We start from the raw sequence: 25,948 nt of genomic DNA, 5'->3' as shown, positions 1-25,948 counted from the left end.
AGTAGCATCGTAATCGAACGCTTACTGTGAACTGCTCCAAGCATCCTCTCTGTTAATCCATGTAGTCCTCACAAGATCTACATTTTACAGATGAGGAAACTGAGGCACAGGTATTAGCTGACCAGTTCAAGGAACAGCCCCAGCTCTCAACCATGAGGCCCCACCACCTTGAAAGGAGGCCGACTGGAGAAGGCAGGGACGTCCAAATCAGACAAGTGCAAGTGTGGATCTGGGGCTGTGATGACTTCTCCATCTGAGTCTCCTGCCCGTGACCAGGGGAGCGCTTACCCTGCTGGCTTGTCGTAAAGGTGAGATGAAGTTCCCTCTGCAGAGCACCCGGCACTGTGCCAGGCACCCGGTCATGTTCACTCTGCACTAGGGATTCTGACTCTGAAACCAATGTTGAGCGTATTGATCAGGTCAGCGGGGACAGGAGGGGAGGGCGGGGGAGGGACTGGCAGGCCCAGCGTGGTGACCTTGCTCTCTGGCGGGACTTGCAATGCCCCACGCTGCGCTCCACAAAAGCTGCTCCTTGGGCCGAAGCAGAATGTCAAACTAGAACTGGAAATGTGGCATTAAAATATTGCCACGGCGGAACCACCAGCCGCTGGGAATCCGGACAGCAATAAATTAAGTGATGTTCCTAGCGTATGTGGTTTCCCTGCGGCCTCCCAGGAACACATTTCTGTATCAATAATTTACCAGATAAAGGGATACTGAACCGGCCACATGGAGCTGCAAGAATAACGATAAATTCTGGTTTTGTGAATCAAAGAGAGGCATCAGCTTGTAAAGCAAGGGCCCTGGATCTGGAGTCTGAAGTTCTGGGTCCCTGTCCTGGGTTGGCCCCCAGGACAGCACACCCACCGGGTGGCTTCGGGCAGAGCCCCGCACATCCCTGGGCCTCTGTCCAGAAAATCAGGTGCCTGCTCAGGCCAGAAAATCGTTCAGGTAAATACTTGTATGATTTTTCCTCAACCTTCTCTTGCTGCCTCCTAGCTGCTCTCCAGATAGCAAGCCCTTTGGCTAGTCAGGCCGACTGCAGTTGTTTGAGAGGCATTTCACACACATGCACACACCCCCACACGACACTGCAGAAGGAAGAAGTCCTTCTCTCAAGTGTTACTGTGAACAGATGAAAAATAATGCAAGTGATTTTTCATTGCAACGGAAGTTAGAAGGCAAGTGGACAGGAGGGCAAAGTGGAAATGATAACGGCCAGAGCCCGTGGCTGGAAACGTTAACTGTCTCCTTGGGATAGCACAGGAAGGGGAAGTAGCTATTACCCCAGGAAAGGAGCCAGGATGCGTCCTTTGTGGTGCCGCTCCAAAACTCCCTCCTTTTGTTTCAGTCCAGGTTGCCTCCTTGGGCCTGGAGGGCAGTTTCTCCTCTTTCATCAGGACAGCAGCACCAGCTCTGAGCACGGATGCTCCTGCTGTACCACGTTGCCAGACCCAGCGACCTCTTTCCCGGACTCACCCTGCCTCTGCTTCCAGCACCGGCTCACGCGTGGGTTGTCTTCTGCTCTGTAGTAGCTATTTTTACTGTCGCCACTTCCCAGAGCTGAGCCTTGGTCAGGAGCTGAGTGTTGGAGCCAACAGAGGCAGCCTGTCTGGTCCATCTCAGCCAGAAAATGAACAAGCAGACACGAGAAGCTATTCAGTTCCACATTAGAACCAAAAAGTCTTTACATTCTAATCGTACCTTGATGCCGAAAGAGAATATATTCCACAACACACTTTGTGATCAGAAACAGGTACTGGGTGCACAGAAAGTCACCTCAGGACACAACAATTCTCCCTCTCCTTCTCTCCCTTCTTTCGTCCCTCCTTCCTTATGGAAATATTTCTCAAGCACATATTGTGAGGAAGAAACTCAGAGAGAGACAAAGGGGGAGGGAGAGAAGACAGAGCCTCTGCTCTCCCGTAGGAGATACAGAAACAATTTCAAAGCAGTGCATTAAGTGTTATAATAAAAGGAACACAGGATGCCAGGGGTGCAAAGAAGAGGCATCTTATTTGATTGTGAAATAAATAAGATTCAGCATCAGTAAAGCTTCCTAGAAGAGGAGATACTGAAACTGAGCTGCAATAACAAGGTGGGGCTCAGAGCCAGTCACCGTGGGACAGAGTAGCATTCCAGACAGAGCACGCACAAAGCAACCAGCCAGAGGGAGCAATGCCTGCAGCTGACTGCAGCAAGACAGTGAGGCCAGAGTTCTGCAGGTAGCCCGGACTGCATCCCAAATGAGACAGAGGCCTGGGCTCGGGCCAGGTCATCGTGGGCCCAGAGTGCCATGCTAAGAGGTCGGAGCTTTGTCCCAAAGGTTCTCTGGAGCTGCATCAGTCAGGGTCTGGTCAGGAAGGCGTGAGAATCCCACTAGGTATTTCAAAGGCAGGGATTTAATAGAGGGAATTAATTGCACAGGTGATGGAGGGCTCAAAGAGCAGAAAGGACTCAAGGGAACCCAAAGATAATTGAAGAAAATGGCTACCACCTGTAGGACTTGGGGACAAAGGGAGGAGGGGATTCATGAGAACCTAGAGATGCAGAGGAGGGGGTGCTGTGGAGCTGGTGCTGGGGTCTCCGAAGGGGTGTGTCAGGCTGGTCCTGGGAGTATCAAGAGAAACCAGTCTTCACCCACCTGTTGCCCAGGGCACAGGGCACTGCTTGTGTAACTGGGGGCTTTCCCCACCACCAAGCAATTCTCCAATACCAGCTGGGTGTCCTATAACCCAACTCAGTTCTGACACTGTACCTGGAAATGCCATCCGATCCCACAGGTTAAGGGCTCAGTCCCACAAGATGCCCTCACACCCCCCACCCCCTTCAGATGCTGGTCTGAAGTCACCAAACTCTGGATTTGCGACAACCCCCTCCCTGGGTTCATTTAGTTTGCTCGGGTGGCTCACAGAACTCAGAGGGAAGCATTTTACTTACTGGATTACTGGTTTATTATGAAAGGATATAACTCGGGAACAGCCAGATGGAAGAGACGCATAGGGCAAGGGATGGGGAAAGGATGGGGCGACTCCATGCTTTCTCTGGGGTATCATTCTCCCGGCATCTCCACGCATTCAGCAACCCTCTCTCTGAACTCTGTCTTTTTGGGTTTCTATGGCGGCTCCATTACATAGGCATGACTGATTAAATCATTGGCCATTAGTGATGGATGAAACCTCCAGCCCCTCTCCTCTCCCTGGAGGTCAGGTGGGAGGGACTGTAAGTTCCAACCCTCTAATCACATGGTTGGTTCTCCAGGCAACCTGCTGGCGTCCTCAGGCGCCTCCAAAAGCCACCTCATTAACATGGCAAAAGACGCTTTATTCTCCCAACTCTCACCATCACAGGAAATTCCAAGGGTTTGAGGAGCTCTGTACCAGAAACAGGGACTGAGACCAAATATATATTTCTTACTATAAGTCACAGTATCACAAAATCACAATGCCACGGCTTGGGTGGAGCTGACCCATGGGAAGGAGCAAGGCCCTTCTCCTCATGCAGAACCTGACGGGGACCAGCTGGCCACATGGTTCACAGAACCTCAGCCCAAGCATCACAGAGCAGGGTGTTGAAGGGGGGTGTGGAGCTGGGAGATACGAGCCGAAGAATCCACATAAAAAGGGACTGATGTGGGTTTGGGTTTTGGAAAGAGCAATCTGGGTACAGTGTGGAGAAGGAATAGGATAGGCTGGGCGGCCCGTGAGGAGGAAGAAGCGTCTCTCCAGGGGGGACATGGTGGGTGGCAGGAGTCAGGCTGGGAAGAAGATTCAGAGATGAGGTGAAGGGACCTGGAGATCAACCACCCAGTGGGTTTGGGGTAGAAGGAGAGATGGAATTCAAGGCTGAACCACAGACCCCTACTTGAGCAAAGGCGTAGGTGGTACTGCTCCCAGCGTAAAGCACATGGATGAAGATAAGAGGGGGTCGGGGAGTGGAGAGATGGCCGTTCTACCTCTGCTTTTCAGCTTCTAAGAACAGGAATGTCCGTCCTTGGCAGGACAGCATCCCACTGGTCCCTGTAATTGCTAACATCGCCGCCTTTTCACAGAGGAAACGACTGTCTCCTACAGTCTCCATGCACAGGACCTAACATCGCCCTCCAGAGTTACACAGAACATTCCTCTTCTCCCAGACAAATATTTGAAGACAATTGTGATCAAAAAGGATGAGTAAGAGGTGTGTAAGGGGTTGTAATTCAAATTAAGACTCTCAGAGTGTTTGTTTTCTGGCCCAAAGCAGCACCAGCCAAGCATGTGTCAAGGGCAGGCTGGAGCTCGAGGCCGAGAGGAGGTGACGGATGCCTTAGCCTCCCGACAGGGGCTCTTCAGTGAGGGCGATGAGCCCCTAGACAGAACAGAAGAAATGCTGCAGGAAGGAAAGTGGGGGATGCGGAGGACAAAGATCAGGGGATGGCGTTGGCTTGTGCAGCAGAGTCAGATGTCAGCGCCTTGGAGGCCATGCTCCAATCCCCTTGGAGGTCAGGTGATTCCCAAGGGGTCAGCCTATCAGTGTTGAGAGAGTGAGGATGTGATGGGCACAGGTGTGGTCTTGGCCTTGGGGACTGTCTGGTCAAAAATAGTGGCCTGGGGCTTCTCTGGTGGTGCAGTGATTAAGAATCTGCCTGCCAATGCAGGGGACATGGGTTCAAGCCCTGGTCCAGGATGATCCCACATGCCGCGGAGCAGCTAAGTTCATGCACCACAACTACTGAGCCCACATGCCTAGAGCCCGTGCGCCACAACAAGAGAAGCCACTGCAATGAGAAGCCTGCACACCTCAACAAAGAGTAGCCCCTGCTCACCACAACTAGAGAAAGACTGCATGCAGCAACGAAGACCCAAGGCAGCCAAAAATAAATAAATAAAATAAATTTAAAATATAATAATAAATAAAGTTTAAAAACAAAACAAAATAAAAAAACCCAGAGGCCTAATAAGGCTGTAGGGACACACAGCTCCTCACTGTGGAAGTGACAGAGACCAGAGGAGAAATCCCACCTGCTGCCACCATGCAGGGACAGGTGAGGGAGCCAAAGGAGACTACGGAGGAATCCATGGACCTGTGGCCAAAGATGATGCAATAACTGAGATTGTGGAAGGCAACAAGACTGTGAGGGTGACAGTGATAAAAGAGAGATGATTTCTGCTCAGTGCCCTACACCACTTTGCTAGGGTTGCCATAAAAAATACCACAGATGGGGTGGCTAAGAGAACAGACATTTATTTTCTTACAGTTCTAGAGGCTAGAAGTCTGAGATCAAGGGGGCAGGAGGGTTGGTTCCCTCTGAGGCCTCACTCTGTGGCTTTCAGATGGCTGTCCTCTCCCTGTGTCCTCACATGGTCTTCTCTCCATGTGTCTGTGTCTTAATGTCCTCCTTTTATAAGGACACCAGTCATACTGGATTACAGCCCATCCTAATGACTTCATGTTAATTACCTATTTAAAGACCCTATCTCCCACTGACAGAGGAATGGATAAAGAAGATGTGGTACACATATACAATGGAATATTACTCAGTCATAAAAAAGGATGAAATAATGCCATTTGCAGCAACATGGATGGACCTAGAGATTACCACACTAAGTGAAGTAAGTCACACAGCAAAAGACAAATATCATATGATATCACTTATATGTGGAATCTAAAAAGATGATACAAATAAACTTATTTACAAAACAAAAAAAAATAAAGACCCTATCTCAAAATACAACCATATTCTGAGGTACTAGGGGTTAGAACTTCAACGTATGAATTTGGTGGTGGGGGGACACAATTTAGCCCATAACTCCCTCTGAAACCAGGGACCATGTCTTATATTTTTAATGCTCTTTTTCTACAGCTCATTCTCATGCCACAAACATAATTGGCCCATGTTAACTGACTTGAAAACACAGTCTGTGCCCAGCCCTAAAATATCCCTCATTTGCTCTGTTGAATCCTGATCACTTTTTCAGGGCCTCGGTGGAACCCCCCCAGGTTCTGCCTAAATATATGGCCTGAGTTAACAACTTTTAGTAAACCACGAAGTATTTGTGAATGAAATCCATTAAAACCCTGAAAATTTTTATTCATGCAGTTTCCATGTATAGAATGAGAACTTGTTGGAGTTTTTCCTGGAAGCCTAGTGAGGTTTGTTTGTTTGTTTTCCAGTGGGAGGTAGATATTAATGAGCTTTAGGAGAGAAAGTTAATAATTCAATATGATGCATCATGGGCACATCTGTACAAACATGTATCTGTCAATGTTTCAAGAAATTTAGAGAAGGGAGTGATATGACATGTTCTTCCGTCTCTAGGCCCTCTGAAAAAGACAGAGGAAGCCTTATCCATTAAGAAAACTGCTGGAGCTCTTTCTAAACTTTTTTGAAGCATGAATACTCAAAATGGGTATCTTTTTATTTTCCTTGTTGGACGTCTCTATGGAAATAGGCATGAAGACTTGTTTCTCATTTCATTGGACGTATGAAATATGCATTGAAGCTTGCTGTTATACTCAAACATAAGATACATTTTTTATCACGTATGCCTTGAAGAACCAAATTCATCAGAAACTTATTAATTCAAACACGCCTTAGAGCTCCTGATTACCAAGCATTTTAAAAAGATTATAGCTTTGCTCTACATGCCTACAGAAGAGCCCTCGTATTATTAATAATAATGGCTAACTTCTATAAATTTCTTACTCTGAGCCAGGTGCTCTGCTGTATATTTTACATTGCATCATTTCATTTAATTCTCCCCATAAGTCTATGCGGTAAGGGTGATAATATCTCCATTTCCCCAAAGCACAGAGAGCTCATACAACTTGCCCAAGGTCATATAGCTAGAAAGTGTTGGAGCTGAGAGTCAAACCCAAGTCTGGCTGCCAAAGCCTGACTCAATAAACCCATGCCCATGACCTGTCATGGTCCAGGAAGAGTGAGATCCAAGATGGCATTCACCTACTGTATAGCACAGGGAACTCTATTCAATATTCTGTAATAACCTATATGGGGAAAGAATCTGAAAAAGAATGGATATATATATATATATAACTGATTCATTTTGCTGTATACGTGAAACTAACACAACATTGTAAATCAACTCTACTTCAATAAAAATTAAAAAAAATATATTCACACACACACAAAATGGCAGTCAGGAATCCCTTTTCTGTCAGCAGATATCTACTGCATGTACTAGGGCTAGACTCTGTGCTAGATACTATTTTTTATTTTTATTATTAAATTTTTCGGTACACGGGCCTCTCACTGTTGTGGCCTCTCCCGTTGCGGAGCACAGGCTCCGGACACTCAGGCTCAGTGGCCATGGCTCATGGGCCCAGCAGCTCCGCGGCATGTGGGATCCTCCCAGACTGGGGCACGAACCCGCGTCCCCTGCATCAGCAGGTGGACTCTCAACCACTGCGCCACCAGGGAAGCCCTAGATACTATTTTTTTAAAAATGGAAGACTCCCTCTTGTGAGAGCACCAGAATCACAACTAACTGATGAACAAGCATCAACAGGAAGACACCAGAACTCACCAAAAATGATACCCCACGTCCAAAGACAAAGGAGAAGCCACAATGAGATGGCAGGAGGGGCGCAATCACAATAAAATCATATCCCATAACTGCTGGGTGGGTGACTCACAAACTAGAGAACATTTATACCACAGAAGTCCACCCACTGGAGTGAAGGTGCTGAGCCCCACGTCAGGCTTCCCAACCTGGGGGTCCGGCAACGGGAGGAGGAATTCTCAGAGAATCAGACTTTGAAGCCTAGTGGGATTTGATTGCAGGACTTCAACAGGACTGGGGGAAATAGAGACTCCACTCTTGGAGGGCACACACGAAGTAGTGTGCGCATCCCAGCATAAGGCACATGGATGAAGATAAGGGGGGTTGTGGAGTGGGGAAACAGCCAGGGGAAGGAGCAGTGACCCCACAGGAGACTGAACCAGACCTACCTGCTAGTGGTGGAGGGTCTCCTGCAGAGGTGGGGGGTGGCTGTGACACACTGTGAGGACAAGGACACTGGCAGCAGAAGTTCTGGGAAATACTCCTTGGTGTGAGCCCTCCGAGAGTCCACCATTAGCCCCATCTAAGAACCTGGGTAGGCTCCAGTGTTGAATCACCCCAGGCCAAACAACCAACAGGGAGGGAACCCAGCCCCAACCATCAGCAGGCAAGCAGATTAAAGTTTAGTGAGCTCTGCCCACCAGAGCAACACCCAGCTCTACCCACCACCAGTCCCTCCCATCAGGAAGCTTGCACAAGCCTCTAAGATAGCCTCACCCACCAGAGGGCAGACAGCAGAAGCAAGAAGAACTACAATCCTGCAGCCTGTGGAACAAAACCCACATTCACAGAAAGATAGACAAGAGGAAAAGGCAGAGGGCTATGTAACAGATGAAGGACAAGATAAAACCCCAGAAAAACAACTAAATGAAGGGGAGATAGGCAACCTTCCAGAAAAAGAATTCAGAATAATGATAGTGAAGATGATCCAGGACCTCAAAAAAAGAATGGAGGCAAAGATGGAGAAGATGCAAGAAATGTTTAAAGAAGACCTGGAAGAACGAAAGAACAAACACCAGGAGAATTAAAGAACAAACAAACAGAAATGAACAATACAATAACTGAAATGAAAGATACACTAGAAGGGATCAATAGCAGAATAACTGAGGCAGAAAAACGGATAAGTGACCTGGAAGACAGAATGTTGGAATTCACTGTTGTGGGACACAATAAAGAAAAAAGAATGAAGAGAAATGAAGACAGCCTAAGAGAGCTCTGGGACAACATTAAACGCAACAACATTAGCATTATGAGGATCCCAGAAGGAGAAAAGAGAAAGGACCTGAGAAAATACCTGAAGAGATTATAGTTGAAAACTTCTCTAACATGGGAAAGGAAATAGCCACCCAAGTGCAGGAAGTGCAGAGAATCCCAGGCAGGATAAAGCCAAGGAGAAACACGCCGAGACACATAGTAATCAAACTGGCAAAATTTAAAGACAAAGAAAAATTATTGAAAGCAACAAGGGAAAAACAACAAATAACATACAAGGGAATCCCCATAAGGTTAACAGCTGATTTCTCAGCAGAAACGCTACAAGTCAGAAGGAAGTGGCATGACATATTTAAAGTGATGAAAGAGAAGAACTACAACCAAGATTACTCTACCCAGCAAGGATCTCATTCAGATTCAATGGAGAAATCAAAAGCTTTACAGACAAGCAAAAGCTAAGAGAATTTAGCACCACCAAACCAGCTCTACAACAAATGCTAAAGGAACTTCTCTAAGTGGGAAACACGAGAGAAGAAAAGGACCTACAAAAACAAACCCATAACAATTAAGAAAATGGTAATAGGAACATATATATCGATAAATACATTAAACGTGAATGGATTAAACGCTCCAACCAAAAACACAGGCTCGCTGAATGGATACATAAACAAGACCCATATATATGCTGTCTACAAGAGACCTACTTCAGACCTAGGGACACATACAGACTGAAAGTGAGGGGATGGAAAAAGATATTCCATGCAGATGGAAATCAAAAGAAAGCTGGAGTAGCAATACTCATATCAGATAAAACAGACTTTAAAATAAAGAATGTTACAAGAGACAAGGAAGGACACTACATAATGATCAAGGAATCAATGCAAGAAGAAGATATAACAATTGTAATTATATATGCGCCCAACATAGAAGCACCTCAATACATAAGGCAAATGCTAACAGCTATAAAAGAGGAAATCAACAGTAACACAATAATGGGGGGGGACTTTAACACCTCACTTACACCAATGGACAGATCATCCAAACAGAAAATGAATAAGGAAACACAAGCTTTAAATGACACAATAGACCAGATAGATTTAATTGATATTTATAGGACATTCCATCCAAAAACAGCAGATTACACTTTCTTTTCAAGTGCGCATGGAACATTCTCCAGGATAGATCACATCCTGGGTCACAAATCAAGCCGTAGTAAATTTAAGAGAATTGAAATCATATCAAGCATCTTTTCTGACCACAACACTATGAGATTAGAAATCAATTATAGGAAAAAGAACTGTAAAAAACACAAACACATGGAGACTAACCTATACGTTACAGACTAACCTATAACAAAGGGATCACTGAAGAAATCAAAGAGGAAATCAAAAAATACCTAGAGACAAATGACAATGAAAACATGATGATCCAAAACCTATGGTTTACAGCAAAAAGCAGTTCTAAGAGGGAAGTTTATAACAACACATGCCTACCTCAAGAAACAAGAAAAATCTCATTCTATGAGGTCACCATCACCCTGATACCAAAACCAGACAACGATACTACAAAAAAAGAAAATTACAGACCAATATCAATGATGAATATAGATGTAAAATTCCCCAGCAAAATACTAGCAAACAGATTCCAACAACATATTAAAAGGATCATACACCAAGATCAAGTGGGATTTATCCCAGGGATGCAAGGATTCTTCAAGATATACAACTCAATCAATGTGATACACCTTATTAACATATTGAAGAATAAAAACCATATGATCATCTTAAATTTTGTCAAAAACAAAATTCTACACCCATTTATGATAAAAAAACCCTCCAGAATGTGGGCACAGAGGGAACCTACCTCAACATAATAAAGGCCATATATGACAAACCCACAGCAAAAATCATTCTCGGGCTTCCCTGGTGGCGCAGTGGTTGAGAGTCTGCCGGCCGATGCAGGGGACACGGGTTTGTGCCCCGGTCCGGGAAGATCCCACATGCCGTGGAGTGGCTGGGCCCATGAGCCATGGCCGCTGAGCCTGCGCGTCCGGAGCCTGTGCTCCGCAACGGGAGAAGCCACAGCACTGAGAGGCCCATATACTGCAAAAAACAAAAAAAGCATTCTCAATGGTGAAAAACTGAAAGCATTTCCCCTAAGATCAGGAACAAGACAAGGATGTCCATTCTCACTACTATTATTCAACATAGTTTTGGAAGCCCTAGCCATGGCAATCAGAGAAGAAAAAGAAATAAAAGGAATGCAAATCGGAAAAGAAGAAGTAAAACTGTCACTGTTTGCAGATGACATGATACTATACACAGAGAATCCTAAAGATGCCACCAGAAAGCTACTAGAGCTAATCAATGAATTTGGTAAAGTTGCAGGATACAAAATTAATGCACAGAAATCTCTTGCATTCCTATACACTAATGATGAAAAATCTGAAAGAGAAATTAAGGAAACACTCCCATTTACCACTGCAACACAAAGAGTAAAATACCTAGGATAAACCTACCTAGGGAGACAAAAGACCTGTATGCTGAAAACTATAAGACACTGATGAAAGAAATTAAAGATAATACAAACAGATGGAGAGATATACCATATTCTTGGATTGGAAGAATCAATATTGTGAAAATGACTATACTACCCAAAGCAATCTACAGATTCAATGCAATCCCTAACAAATTACCAATGGCATTTTTTACAGAACTAGAACAAAAAATCTTAAAATTTGTATGGAGACATAAAAGACCCCGAATAGCTGGGGTCTTTTGTATGAAGACATAAAAGACCCCAAAGCAGTCTTGAGGGAAAAAAACGGAGCTGGAGGAATCAGACTCCCTGACTTCAGACTATACTACAAAGCTACAGTAATCAAGACAATATGGTACTGGCACAAAAACAGAAACATAGATCAATGGAACAAGATAGAAAGCCCAGAGATAAACCCACACACCTATGGTCAACTAATCTATGACAAAGGTGGCAAGGATATACAATGGAGAAGAGGCAGTCTCCTCAATAAGTGGTGCTGGGAAAACTGGACAGCTACATGTAAAAGAATGAAATTAGAACACTCCCTAATACCATACACAAAAAGAAACTCAAAATGGATTAGAGACCTAAAGGTAAGACCGGACACTATAAAACTCTTAGAGGAAAACATAAGAAGAACACTCTTTGACATAAATCACAGCAAGATCCTTTTTGACCCACCTCCTAGAGTAATGGAAATAAAAACAAAAATAAACAAATGGGACCTAATGAAACTTAAAAGCTTTTGCAAAGCAAAGGAAAGTACAAACAAGACAAAAAGACAACCCTCTGAATGGGAGAAAATATTTGCAAATGAATCAACGGACAAAGGGTTAATCTCCAAAATATATAAACAGCTCATGCAGCTCAATATTAAAAAAACAAACAACCCAATCCAAAAATGGGCAGAAGACCTAAATAGACATTTCTCCAAAGAAGACATACTGATGGCCGAGAAGCACATGAAAAGCTGCTCAACGTCACTAATCATTAGAGAAATGCAAATCAAAACTACAATGAGGTATCACCTCACACCAGTCAGAACGGGCATCATCAGAAAATCTACAAACAACAAATGCTGGAGAGGGTGTGGAGAAAAGGGAACCCTCTTGCACTGTTGGTAGGAATGTAAATTGATGCAGCCACTATGGAGAACAGTATGGAGCTTCCTTAAAAAACTAAAAACAGAATTACCATATGACCCAGCAATCCCACTACTAGGCATATACCCAGAGAAAACCATCATTCAAAAAGACACATGCACCCCAATGTTAATTGCAGCACTATTTACAATAGCCAGGCCATGGAAGCAACCTAAATGCCCATCAACAGACGAATGGATAAAGAAGATGTGGTACACATATACAATGGAATATTACTCAGGCATAAAAAGGAACGAAATTAGGTCATTTGTAGAGACGTGGATGGATATAGAGACTGCCATAGAGAGTGAAGTAAGTCAGAAAGAGAAAAACAAATATCGTATATTAACGCATATATGTGGAACCTAGAGAAATGGTATAGATGAACCAGTTTGCAGGGCAGAAATTGAGACACAGATGTAGAGAACAAATGTATGGACACCAAGTGAGGAAAGTGGTGGGGGGGTGGGTGGTCGGGGTGGGGGATGAATTGGGAGATTGGGAATGACATGTATACACTAAGATGTATAAAATGGATAACTAGTAAGAACCTGCTGTATAAAAATATAAATAAAATAAAATTCAAAAAATAAAACATAAAAATGGAAGAGAGGGACTTCCCTGGTGGTCCAGTGGCTAAGACTCCACGCTGCCAATGCAGTGGGCCTGGGTCCGATCCCTGGTCAGGGAACAAGATCCCACATGCTGCACTTAAAGATCCCACAGGCCACAACTAAGACCCAGCGTAGCCAAATAAATAAATTAATTAATTAAAAAAAAAAAGGGGGAGAAACTACCTTCCAGAGACTGACGAGCTGGGGAGTCCAGGCATAGAGGATCCATTTCCTGAGCCCAGGGGGGAAGGCAGCCATGTACAGGGTAAATTGGCCCATGACAGGCCATGGCCGGAAAGGCACAAAATGTTACATGAGCACAAAGGAACACGCAACTAACCCCAGGGAAAAGGGCAGAGGCGTGCAAGAGGAGGTCGCTGACCTTTGCCCTGATTTTACAGGTAGAAGCAGGAATTTACCAGGCAAACAAGAGACATGAAAGACAGAATGATTACAGTTGTGAAATGGCCTGGCTGGTTCCAGGAGCAGCGAGACATTCAGCAGGAGTGCTGAAGAATGACGATGGTCCCAGTTTGGGAGGCTCGGTGGATGGTGATGTTCATTGAAATCGGAGAGGGAAGAAGACGAGTCTGGTGATGGGGTGTGGAATTCGGGGGGCCTGCAGTACTTTCCAGGGAGAAATCAAGAATAAGAGTGGATGGAGGCTTGGATTTGGGCATCATCGATAGACAAGGGATTGTTGGAGCTGAAGTCGCTGATAAGTTCACCCAGGGAGGCATGTGGAACAGAGGATGAACGCAGCAAAGGCGGAGGCCTGCGGAAGAGCAAAATCCAGGGGAAGGTAGGGATGTTGCAACTGGAAGCCTGGGAGGACCACTGTCAGAGAGGAAAGGGGGAAACCGGGAAAAACTTTGAGACTTAGGGATGGTCAACGGCATTAGATGCCTCATAGAGCACTGAGTGAGAGGCTGGTAATAGTCCACTGACAGAGTATTGGTGTCCTAAGTTTCAGCAAATGGTCCAAGTTGAAGAAGGAAGAGAGTGAGTCTGGGGAGACTTGAATACGCTGGTGAGCTGAGGGGATGCCGGTGGTGAGCACGGAGACGATGTTGTTGACGCTGAGACGGGTTAACAAGCAGAACCAGGTGAGGAAGGAAGGTGCTCGCGGAGACCCCGAGCACACACAGGGGAAAAGGTGTCTCTCCAAGGCAGGGGAGGAGGGTGGGTGAAGTGAAGTCCAGGGAATTCCTGGGTTGTGACTTCCGTTTACCCTGGGAAGCTGGGGGAAGTTCACTCGTGAAGGGTCGGATGAGGGTGGGTCAGGTAGGTTGAAAGGGAAGGTTGATGGCGATAGTGAAGGTGAGTGAAAGCCAATGAGAGTGGCAGGTCAGGGCCTGATAAGCGACCAACAGGTGTGTTTAGGAGCCAGCTACACCTTTGGGGTCTCACGACCTGAATATTTATGTAATTTTCCTTAGTAGCACGCGGCCCTTTTGGAGGAAGATAAAAGAAAATAGACAGTTAGATAGACCCTGACCTGGGGTATTTGCAGGTGGGAATGGGGGATGATGGGGAGACAAGACACATACAAGTACTGGCAGCAAAGTCTTCATATAGACCCAGAGGGTCAGGCTGGCTGGGAAAGCCAACGGAGCAAGGAGAGCTGAAGGTTGGCAAGAGTAAAGGCTAGAATCCTCCATGACATTAAAAAAAAAAAAAAAGGCAGGCCGGAGAACAAAAGGGCTGGAGCTGGCATGCCACATTCTAAAACTTCTGAGAAAGCGCGTTCTGGGTAACGCTGGGGTCCGGGACGGGACCGAGGAGTGGGGGAGTCTGGGCATAGAGCAGCCATTCCCTGAGCTACATCCTTTCCCTGTTCACACACATTTCCCCCAAGTTTGCCTCTGGCCCAGCTTCCAGGCTTCTTTCCCCGTGGAAGACAGAGGGGGTGACTGAGAAGGACAAGCAAAGTGTGTGTGGCCTCCTGTCTCCGAAGCATGTGGCCCTGGCCCCCACCCCTACCTGACATGGGCCTCCATGCCTCGGCCCTGAGCTCAGGCCACAGAACCAGCCTGATGGACGGCAGCAGCTGCAAAACCCATCCTCTGCCATCCCCAGATTCTTGGGGGTTTCCCTAGGTAAGTGTGAGATGGGTACACTGTGTATTTACTTATTTTTTATTATTAACTAGAACAAGGAAAGAGAGCCAGAGCTGCAGTCTGCTGAGAGCACAGTGATGTGAATCAGCAGGACCTACTGGCCACAGGTGGGAAACCAGGTAGAAAGCCTGCCCCTCCCGCCCGCGCTGGGCCATGCCTGATCACTCAGGAGACGGGCACCCGTGACTCTCGGGGCCGCACACCTTGGGGCCTGATGGCAAGGGAGCGACCCCAGGAGCACCAGCCTCTGACAGGTGGTCAAAGGCACCTCACCTCCGCCAGGGGCAGCATGGATTAGACCCTCTCAGCCGCACACCTGCCAAGAGCCCGAGACACTCTCCGCAGCTGCAAATGCCCACCGCGTTCGTCTGGGGTTCCTGGAGTGTCTACGACATCATCCTGCAGTCCCAGGACTGAATTGCTGAGTATCACCTACAGAATACTGAGGACAGAGGGTCAGAGGAGACGAAGGAATTGCTTGTGCCTGAGCCAAAGCCCCGGCTGGGAGAATTAAGGGGACTTTTCTTCCCTCTCTCTCTGTGAAAGATACAGAAAACACTCTGGAGAAGCATTCAGTGTCTCTGCTCCATGGGGCGGTTGTCTTTGCTCCATCAGAACCGTCTGTGTGGCCAGGACTGATTAAGGGTGGAAACAAATCCCCTCCTCTCCCAGTCCTAAGTCTGTTTTTTGTTTGTTTTTTAATTTTTTTGGCCGCACCTCGCGGAATGTGGGATCTTAGTTCCCCAACCAGGGATCGAACCCACGCCCCCTGCGTTGGAAGCGGAGTCTTAACCACTGGACTACCAGGGAAGTCCCTTCCGTCCTTAAGTCTGGATCATGGGAAGCCAGGCTGGTTTACACCCGCACTGAGGCATCCAAGCAACCAGACCAGAACTTTCTGGTTTCTTCCTGCTCTGTGATTCTGTGTCTAAAAGGTAACATCTCAGACTCAACTGAACATGCAGTCCTGGATTTTTTTCCTTCTCTGAGCGAGTGAAAGTGTAACGGAGGTAAAAAGTGCCGTTAGCTTTCTCAACTAGAGATACAGCTCCAGAAAATGACTTTGCTTCTTGGCGAGAGGTTCCAAAAATAAAGGTGTTAAAAGTGATGCCTTCAGGGACTTTTAGGATGGCAGAGTTGTCTCCAGGCTGTGACTATTCTAAACACCATTGCTCTTAAAAAAAAAAAAAAAATCACTTACCAAAAAAAGCAAAGGTTCTCATTTTTCTGACTTTTTTTTTTAGTCTCACAAAAAATGCAAGCTTGCCAATGGAAGGGAGTAATAATGTGGCAGGTTGCCAAGGAGGTTTTCTTTCAAGAACAAACAGGCAGTCACTCCCAGTGGCTCTGGCCTCCATCCTGGCCGGTTTGACTCAGCTCAGCTGGGGCTGAGCTACTAGAGGTTTCTCCAGCTTCTGTGTTCCCCATTGCAGATAGAGTGACTGTCTCTTCTGCAAGTGAAGCTCTGTTCCGTATGAAGCCTCATCGCAAGGTAACCGACCGCGCCATTCACATCCATATAACCAACAGTGGCACTTTTCTCATGCCTCTGAAGACGAACCGTCCCCCAAGTCTGCAACTACAATGAAACATTCAGGCATTTTGTTGTGTCCAAGAAGCAGCAGTTATTGGTTCAAAGCAATCTGAAGATCTCTCTAGGTGTTATTATGTCTTCACGTAAAAGTGGTCCTTTTACCAGTGTGTGTTTATTGGTAAAACAATACGATAACAACATTAAGGCCACGAAAAAGAGAAACAGTCAAATTATACCTTCATCTGTACACGATCGTTATAAATAATACTGGAAGTACATTTCAGTAATCCATCTTTGTCGACTTTTCTCGTTATTGCCTAAGAATTTATCCCGAGAGGAGGCATTATTGGCTCTAAGAGCATGGGTATTTTTCGAGATTACTGATACATTTTGCCAGACAGCTTTCCAGAAATAGCGTCTTACCACCTCACTATTATTTAATTTACATTTCTTTGGTTCTTAATGAGCTTAAGCAATACTTTATTTGCCATTTATATTTCTTCCTATGAATTATTTGTTTACTTCCTTTGTCTCTATAACTTTTTGTCAATTTGTACAAACTCTGTTTATTAAGGCTCTCATATTTATTGCCAACATTTCCCCATTTGCCCTTTAATTTTATTAATATTTTGATATATAGAATTTTAACAATTTTATGTGTTCAAATCTGTTCAACTATCCTTTACTATTTCCTGAATAATATATACCATTAATGTAACACCTACTATGTGCTAGGCAATCTGTAAGAGGCTTTATGCTTATGTTCTGTTTGATCCTTCTGTCAAGCACAGGACACGGGTGATATTATACCCATTATACAGATGAGAATGTGATCATAATGAAATAAAATAATGACGACAATAATGATGGCTTACTTTGAGCAAGAACCATGCTCCAGGTATTGTTATCAGTACTTTAGATGTATTATTAACTCATTTAATACTCAAAACAACCCTACAAGGTCAGTATGATTATCATTCTCATTTAGTAGAGGAGAAAACTGAGGACAAAGAAGTTAAGCACATTGTTTAAGGATGCACAGCTGGAAAGTGGCAGAGGTCAGACTAGGGGAGATTTCAGAATTTGTCCCAAGTCACAGAATTATTCAATGACAGCTGCGTGAGTCAACCCTGGGTCTGATCCTGACAGCCAGGGGTCTTTCTTTTACTGTTGAGTCCTTCCTTATTCAACCATAACACTTGACCTAGTGTCTGTTGTCCTATATTAAAAACCTACATTTATACAACTCTTGTTTTCTTCCTCATGTCTTGTGTTGCATGAATCATGCTTAATTTTTCATTTGTTACACAGATTTGGAAGATAAACATCTTATATTTTAATCTGTGGCATGAAACCTCATAGTATCTGGCTTTTTGCTGCTTAATGCCACACAATATCCCAAACAAAGTGCAATAAAAATAACATATAAAACCATCAAGACTATTCATTAAAAGGGTATATTAGGGCTTCCCTGGTGGCGCAGTGGTTGGGAGTCCGCCTGCCGATGCAGGGGATGCGGGTTTATGCCCCGGTCTGGGAAGATCCCACATGCCGTGGAGCGGCTGGGCCCGTGAGCCATGGCCACTGAGCCTGCGCGTCCGGAGCCTGTGCTCCACAACGGGAGAGGCCACAACAGAGAGAGGCCCACGTACCGCAAAACAAACAAACAAAAAGGGTATATTAATGTCTCTAATGTGTATTATATACATGTCTGTTTTATTCTTTTTGTGATGAAGGCCATGGCCATTTCCAAAAGTCATGCTTCTCTGGAATTAATGTAAAATGCTGGGACATTTAAATGTCGGTGATCTTTCTTTAGCAAAAGCCCATGAGACCAGGAAGAAGGAGGAGGGCAGGAGAGCTGCCTATGTGTAAGGGAAGAAGCCGTGTATAAATCATGTTCAAAGCAAAGGGCTGCAGAACTTCCCTGGCGGTATAGTGGTTAAGATTCTGCGCTTCCACTGCAGGGGGCGTAGGTTTGATCCCTGGTTGGGGAACTTGCGTGCCGTGCAGTGCGGCCAAAAAAAAAAAAAAGTCCCAAAGAACAGAGCAAAAGGCTGACCTTGAGTTAGGGTCTTATGCAAGGAGCAGGGCAGGGTCACATGTAGCTCACACACATTCAACTACACGCATTTCAGAGTGATCGCAGGAGTATGTTTCCCTGCTTCTTGGAAGGTCTAGTCATTTTAGATTTTGTTTTCTTCCCTCAAATATTGTGCTGAGCTCTCGGCAGGCAGATAAGCTACTGGTTGATCCCTTTGATCCCTCTGAGCTTTGCTGGGGTGGATCTAGAGCAGCCTCCACTCCAATGACAGTTGCGCCCTACCACTAAAGCGGGGGTCTCTGGGGTCTCCGCTGGGTAATCAGTGAGCACTCACCACTCCGCTGATTGGAGCTCAAATGTCGCCCTGTTCTGTGTAAGCTCTGGGAATTGGTCAGCTTAAACACTCAAGGCATCCTTTGTTGGCCTAGTGGAGTCTACTCTACGCATATGTAGCCAGTGCTCAGCAAACAGTCGAGGGGACCCCTGTGCAGATTTATGAAGCACTTTTCATGCAAAGCTCCCTCCTTTCCAGAACTCTGCCCTGAATTTCCAGCTGCCTCAGCCTCCCCAAGCTTCCAGCTCTATCTCCTCAACTCAGAGAGGCCCGGCTGTATTCCCTTCCCTACTCCTGTGCTCTGCAAAGAAAGCTGGGCAATCAGAGGGTCACCTCAGTTGTTTCTCTTCCCCCAGGGTTCACAGCCCCCTGCCACCTGTGCCCCAAAGTCTGAAAACAGTTGATTCACAGTCCAGTGCCTGGAAACAGAGTGTCCCGTTCTCTAGTTGTTTATGGTGGGAGGTTAAGTTCAATCCTTATTACTCCCAAATAGTCCAACAAGAGTGAGAACAATGTAAGTACCACGGGCTAATCTGCCTGGTGACTGAATGCCCCAGTGAGCTGTGCGAAAGGAGGCCTGACTCTCCTGCTCTCCTGGTTTGTCTTGGGGTCCTTGGGCTACTCTGGGCTGAGGTTCATCCTGTGTTTAAAGAGATGTATTTTTCATACAATATGGCCCCACAGTGCAAGTCAATGGATTCATGTGGTGCTCATTCGAAGAACAAAGATCTGTCCTCGCAGGAGGAAGAAGTGCCCGGTTGGACCTCCTGAGATATAGTATGTTATTCTCCAGTGGAGCAGACTTTCCAAGGGCCATTTTTACTCTAGGCAATTTTTACATTATGGGCTGATGTTAGGACCCAACCTCCTCCTACGACACACTCCACGGTACTTGGATCCCCTTTTAGAGGCTGGGTGAACCTGCCTTTTTGCTTAGGAGTCTTGGGGTGAGGAGTTTTGCTCTATTCCTCAACTGGAGTTCCCAGAATGTTCTGCAACCAACATTGTACTATTCATGAACAGTAGTTCCTACTTTAACCCAGGCCCTGCTTCTACCGAATGACATTTTATACCTATTAGCTTTCTTCCATGCAAGAATCCAAGTATTGTAAATCTGGGCAGGCTTGGTATTAAATTTTCACTCTTCCTCCTACAGTATAAAAACCAAAGCACAGTCTTTACAGCTCTGAGCCTTGATCTCATTTGTGAATGACAGTAATGATTCTCACCTTGCAGGGTAGTTGGGGTGATGAAATGAGTGCATGCCTTTCTTTTTCAACTCTCTGGTGTGGCTTCCAAACTCACCTCTTCATGGAAACTGCTCCTATTAAAGTCACCAACACCTACCAGGTGTCAAATCCAAAGACCCTTCTCTGATCCTCATTTTACCAGATTGCTCAGCAATATTTGATATTGTAATCACTAGCTTTTTCCTAAAACACTTAAAAAATTTCCATGACATCCTATTCTTCTAGTTCTGCCTCTCTGGCCACTCCTTGGCTGGCTCATAATCTTCTATCCCAACGTCCAAATCAGTGGTCTTTCAACTTACATTAATTTTCTTTTGAATCAATCTTAATTAAAAAAATTTCATCCTCCGAAATTGTGTATGTTTTATAATGTACAGAGTATTTGAGTACAGCGGCTCATGGTCATAATCTTAAGTAAATGTGCACATTGGGAGTAGAGGTTAAACATCTTTACTGATGGAGGTGAAGTTGGAAATGCTGTGGAGGGTACCACTGCTCTAAATGTTGGGAATGCTCTGTCTCCATCCTCACAGGGCCATCTTCCCTCCCTGTGCCTCTGTCTTCATAGCATTCTCCTCTCTGCGTCTCTCTCCTTTTCTTATAAGGACATCAGTTATATAGGATTAAGAGTCTATCCTGGGGCTTCCCTGGTGGCGCAGTGCTTAAGAATCTGCCTGCCAATGCAGGGCACATGGGTTCGATCCCTGGTCCAGGAAGGTTCCACATGCCGCGGAGCAACTAAGCCCGTGTGCCACAACTACTGAGCCTGCGCTCTAGAGCCCGTGAGCCACAGTGACGGAGCCCGCATGCCACAACTACTGAAGCCCGCATGCCTAGAGCCCATCCTCTGCCACAAGAGAAGCCACTACAGTAAGAAGCCCACACACCACAACGAAGAGTAGCCCCTGCTCACCGCAACTAGAGAAAGCCCGCGAGCAGCAATGAAGACACAACACAGCCAAAAATAAGTAAAGTAAAATAAATAAAACATTAAAAAAAAGAACAAAGAGATTTCACTTGCATTAAGGAAAAAAAAAAAAAAGTCTACCCTGCTCCAGTATGACCCATCTGAACTCAGCCACTTACATTTACAACTACCTTTTTCCAAAGAAGTTTCTTTCTGAAGTACTGGGGGTTAGGATTTCGACACACCTTTTTTTGCAGAGGGACACAGTTCAACCCATAGCAGCACCTATTTTTCTTTGGTAGCAATTTTACTGTTTACAGTTAAATATTTTTGTGTGAGGTTGCTAGTTTAAAGCTTGTCTCCTATATTAGTCCATGAGGGTAAAAACTGCGTCCGGTTTATCACCACCGTCTACCCAGAGCCCAGCAGAGACCCTGGCATAACTATAGGGTCAATATAGAGTACCTACCTAATAACCGGCACACCCAAGAACCCAGCAAATGCCAACTCCTTTTGATTCTTTAGGCAATTGTTGGAATCTTTTCCACTGTAAGTATCTCACCAGAATCTATTGTATTCTGTACACGTCCAAGGACAGGGAATGAGGGTGGAGCTAAAATACCCGAGGGACATGTGTGTTCATCTTTAAATATTAAGAGTCACGCATGACTGAGGAATGGAACGGCCCCGCTTGGCCCCAGGTGTCTCTGAGGGGACCATGAGCTGCCATGTAAGAATGAGGCCCCTGCTGTGATGCCGAGGTGCACAGGCAGCCTCCGACCGTCTGGAATAGCGTCTGCATCCCTGCCAGTGTTCATCCTTTACCTCTGTCATCCATTTGCCACTGGCAGGGCTTCCTCTGTCTGGCTCGGGGGGGAATATGAATCAGGCTGTCCCTGGTATCCAGGATTAATTTCTCATTCAAATTGATTGTGTACTCCCAGAGCACCGAGTTGAGCCAGGAGTTCTGGAATCTGTTTTCTAAAAAGATTTTCCAACTTGGCAAAAATGTTTCTGCTGGTGGAGGGGGAAAAGGTGAGTTAGGGAGGAGATCGTTAAAGCTTTGTAATAAGGGCAATGATTGTGGAGAGCTGTGATGAGATCCGACTGCCAGCCAATAGGAGGATGGTCAGGCAGTAGTGGGAGGGGTGGGGGAGACCAGCCGGGATCAGGAATTTGCGGTGGCATCTTTCTGGGGGGGCGGGGGTGGTCTAACTTTCTCTAGCACCTCAGTCAGCTGAGAAGCAGAATGAGGACTTCTTTGGTAGGGGGTGCAAGAGATGGGGGCAGGGGCAAGGGATTTTAGTCTGGAATAGAAAGAATTGAAGAAAGTAAGAGCACTAGAAGGAGAAATGAAGGAGTCGAGGAGAAATGGAGCAAAGGAAAGGGTATAGTGGTGAGACAGGCTGGGACCTGGGACCCTGTGCTGAGTGCCTGCACCTGGACAAACATCTCCTCAAGGAACAGAACACAAGAAACTTTTATGAGACTAGAAATAGCTGTGTGCATGCACAGTTGGGGCAAATTATGGACAAGATACAAAAAAAACGAACAGCCAACTGCCACTTCTGAAGAGCCAGGAGCAAAAGCAGGGTACTGCCCATGCGCCCTGCACACAGCAGCACCAAGGGGGCGGGCAGACCACCTCAGCCACCCTCTAGCCTGACCCCTGGACACACCCCTCCCCTCCCCCATGTAAGGAACCAGCCTGCCCCCACTTGAGGAGCGACAGAACCTGTTACAGTAAGTCCCCTACATACAAATGAGCTCCATTCCCATCATAAGTCCAACTTGTTTGTGAGTCCAACAAAGTAAGTTTGTAAGTCAAAGCTGCAATTTCACTCACGCCTGATGTTGATGCAACGCACATTCACATCTTTTTTTTTTTTTTTAAGAAGATGTTGCGGGTAGGAGTTTATTAATTAATTTATTTTTGGCCGTGTTGGGTCTTCGTTTCTGTGCGAGGGCCTTCTCCAGTTGTGGCGAGCGGGGGCCACTCTTCATCGCGGTGCGCGGGCCCCTCACTATCGCGGCCTCTCTTGTCGTGGAGCACAGGCTCCAGACGCGCAGGCTCAGTAGTTGTGGCCCACGGGCCCAGCTGCTCCGTGGCATGTGGGATCCTCCCAGACCAGGGCTCGAACCTGTGTCCCCTGCACTAGCAGGCAGACTCTCAACCACTGTGCCACCAGGGAAGCCCCAACACATTCACATCTTTGAAAGTTCTCAACTTGAAGGTTCGTATGTAGGGGACTTACTGTACTTGTTTTCGCTCCCTCCTGCTGCAGCAGGAACCCCTATAGAGTACTGCCTAAATTTTTTTGTCTGGCCCCTTATCAACTTCTATCGATTAAGGGAGGCCAAGAACCCAGGTCAGTAACCGTGAGATAAAGAGGGGGAGTGCTGAAAGGACTGGGGTTATAACACTTGAGTTTAAGATTTGAGAAGGGCAGGTATTCAGAGTGAAGGGGAGAGAAGATCCATTAGTGCGTGGCTGAAATGAAGTGGCAGTGGACGTGACTGGAATTGAAGAGGGAAGGACAGCAGTGGTACAGCTAAGTCTCCCAGCCAATCCAGGCGGGCTTTGAGGCCACCACTCAGTGGCAACTGCTCTCCTCAAGGTCCACCATGACCTCTTGTTGCCATGTGTCTCATCTCATCACACTCCACCTGTTGGCAGCCTTTGACAAGTTGACCACTCTCTCTTCCTTGAAATGCTTTCTTAACTGGCGCTTGGCCCCCCAAGCTCTTGGTGTCCTCTCCTGGCCACCCCTTATTTCCTTTACTGGCTCCTCTTTCTGACCTCCTAATGTGGACGTGCTCAGACTCTGCCCTCAGACTTCTCCTCTGCACTCTTGCTCTAGATGTTCCCTTCCATACTTCCATTTAAGTACCATGGCTTAAATGCTATCCACACCCTCGTGCCTTCCAATTTGCATGCCTAGTCTCTACTTTGCTTCTGAACTCCAGGTATCCGGATCCAAAGGCTTCCTTGACATTTCCACTTAGGTGCCTCATTGGCACCTCAGCTTTAACCTGTCAAAAACAGAAGTCGTTGGGGCTTCCCTGGTGGCGCAGTGGTTGAGAGTCTGCCTGCCGATGCCCCGGTCTGGGAAGATCCCACATGCCGCGGAGCGGCTGGGCCCGTGAGCCATGGCCGCTAAGCCTGCGCGTCCGGAGCCTGTGCTCCGCAACGGGAGAGGCCACAGCAGTGAGAGGCCCGCGTACCGCAAAAAAAAAAAAAAAAAAAAAGTCATGATTTCCCTTTGCCTAAACGTCCATCCCTCCTGGTCCTCATCTCAGGAACTGGTGACTCCATCCTTCCGGCTCCTCAGATATAGTTCAAGATGCTAAGCTTCTTTGTGTTTCCATTTTCTCATCTATAAAACAGAGTGAATGTTGGTGCTTACTATATAGGGATCCTATAAGGATTAAATCATTGCATTTAAAGCACTTAACATTGTGTCCCAACTCATAGAAAATACTCCTAGTGTTGCCTATTATTCCTATTAATATATATGTGCAAAATCCTGACTCTGCATTGCCTGCAGCTAACTGCTAATGAGCTCCTGATAATGTAACTGGTTTAAAGTGGAGCTGTGCTTGCTTAAAAACCATGAAGTCTGGCTTAATAAGAAAGGGTTCAAGATCAGTGTAGGTATTTAGAATTGGGGGAGGTAAGAAATTCCTTATGCTGTTCTAAATTTTGTTTTGGTAGCCAAAACATCTGGATACAAATGAGCATTTCATCTGGACAGAAAATGAGCATTTCTACTTTCAGACATTCTGAGCCTAGGAGGCCAAATGTCTGTTTTTTGGCAACCTTGGGGAAACCCATTCCCCAGGCAGCCCGTGCTGGGGCCCCAGCAAGGTCTCGTGGCCAAAGGCCCAGGCTACAGGGTAAGAGTGGGCAGTAGTTGAGCTTGATTCCAAGGTCTGGAATTTAAACAAATCCTGTTTTCAATTATCTAAGTATTTCCTAGCCAACAGATGTTTAACATCACATAGCTCTTATATGAGAATAATCAGCTAAAATTCCCAGGCAGCCAGGAGAGAAGTGGAAAAGAACCGTCCCTCTGCTGGAGGTATTCTGCACCTTCTTTTTCCCCTTCTATAAACCCTTAGGCATATTCTTCAGCTGTGAGAGGAGGTGCTATTTCAGAGCTCCTAACAGTTTCTCTTTCACTGTTGCCATCTTGGTCATCACACTCCTCTAGTACACGGATCTGAAGTTGCGGGAAGTAGTCTTCTTACCGCCATGCCTGGAGAATGCCCTTCTTGGGTGGGAAGGCCATCCTCTTCCACCAAGATGCAGCACTGCATGGGATGCCTTTAAAGGATTAAGGACAGCTGTGAACTGTCCTCTGGACAATCCAGTCAGCCTCATCCCTAAGGGTAGATGGGATGATGGAGGTTCCAGCCAGGTCCCCTCGCCTCCAGGACGATATTTATAGGAACTCTAAGGAGGTAGGCTTTAAATTTTAAAAAAGAAGATTTGCTAAATTTAAACTGCTCTGAGGAAATCATACATAGAATCTTGAGAGAATAAAAACAAATAAATGAAGAGATGAAGACTCTGAGGTTGGAGACTCTGTAGTTCATTTCTCTGTGTCTTAAGTGACAGGTTTTGTAGTCCTGAGTATTCTTGCCCCCAAAGCCCTTTGTCATCAAAGTGGAAGGGGCATATACAG

Source organism: Lagenorhynchus albirostris, chromosome 15 (genome assembly GCF_949774975.1).
Source record: "Lagenorhynchus albirostris chromosome 15, mLagAlb1.1, whole genome shotgun sequence".
NCBI lineage: Eukaryota > Metazoa > Chordata > Mammalia > Artiodactyla > Delphinidae > Lagenorhynchus > Lagenorhynchus albirostris.
This window is presented reverse-complemented; position numbering follows the sequence as displayed.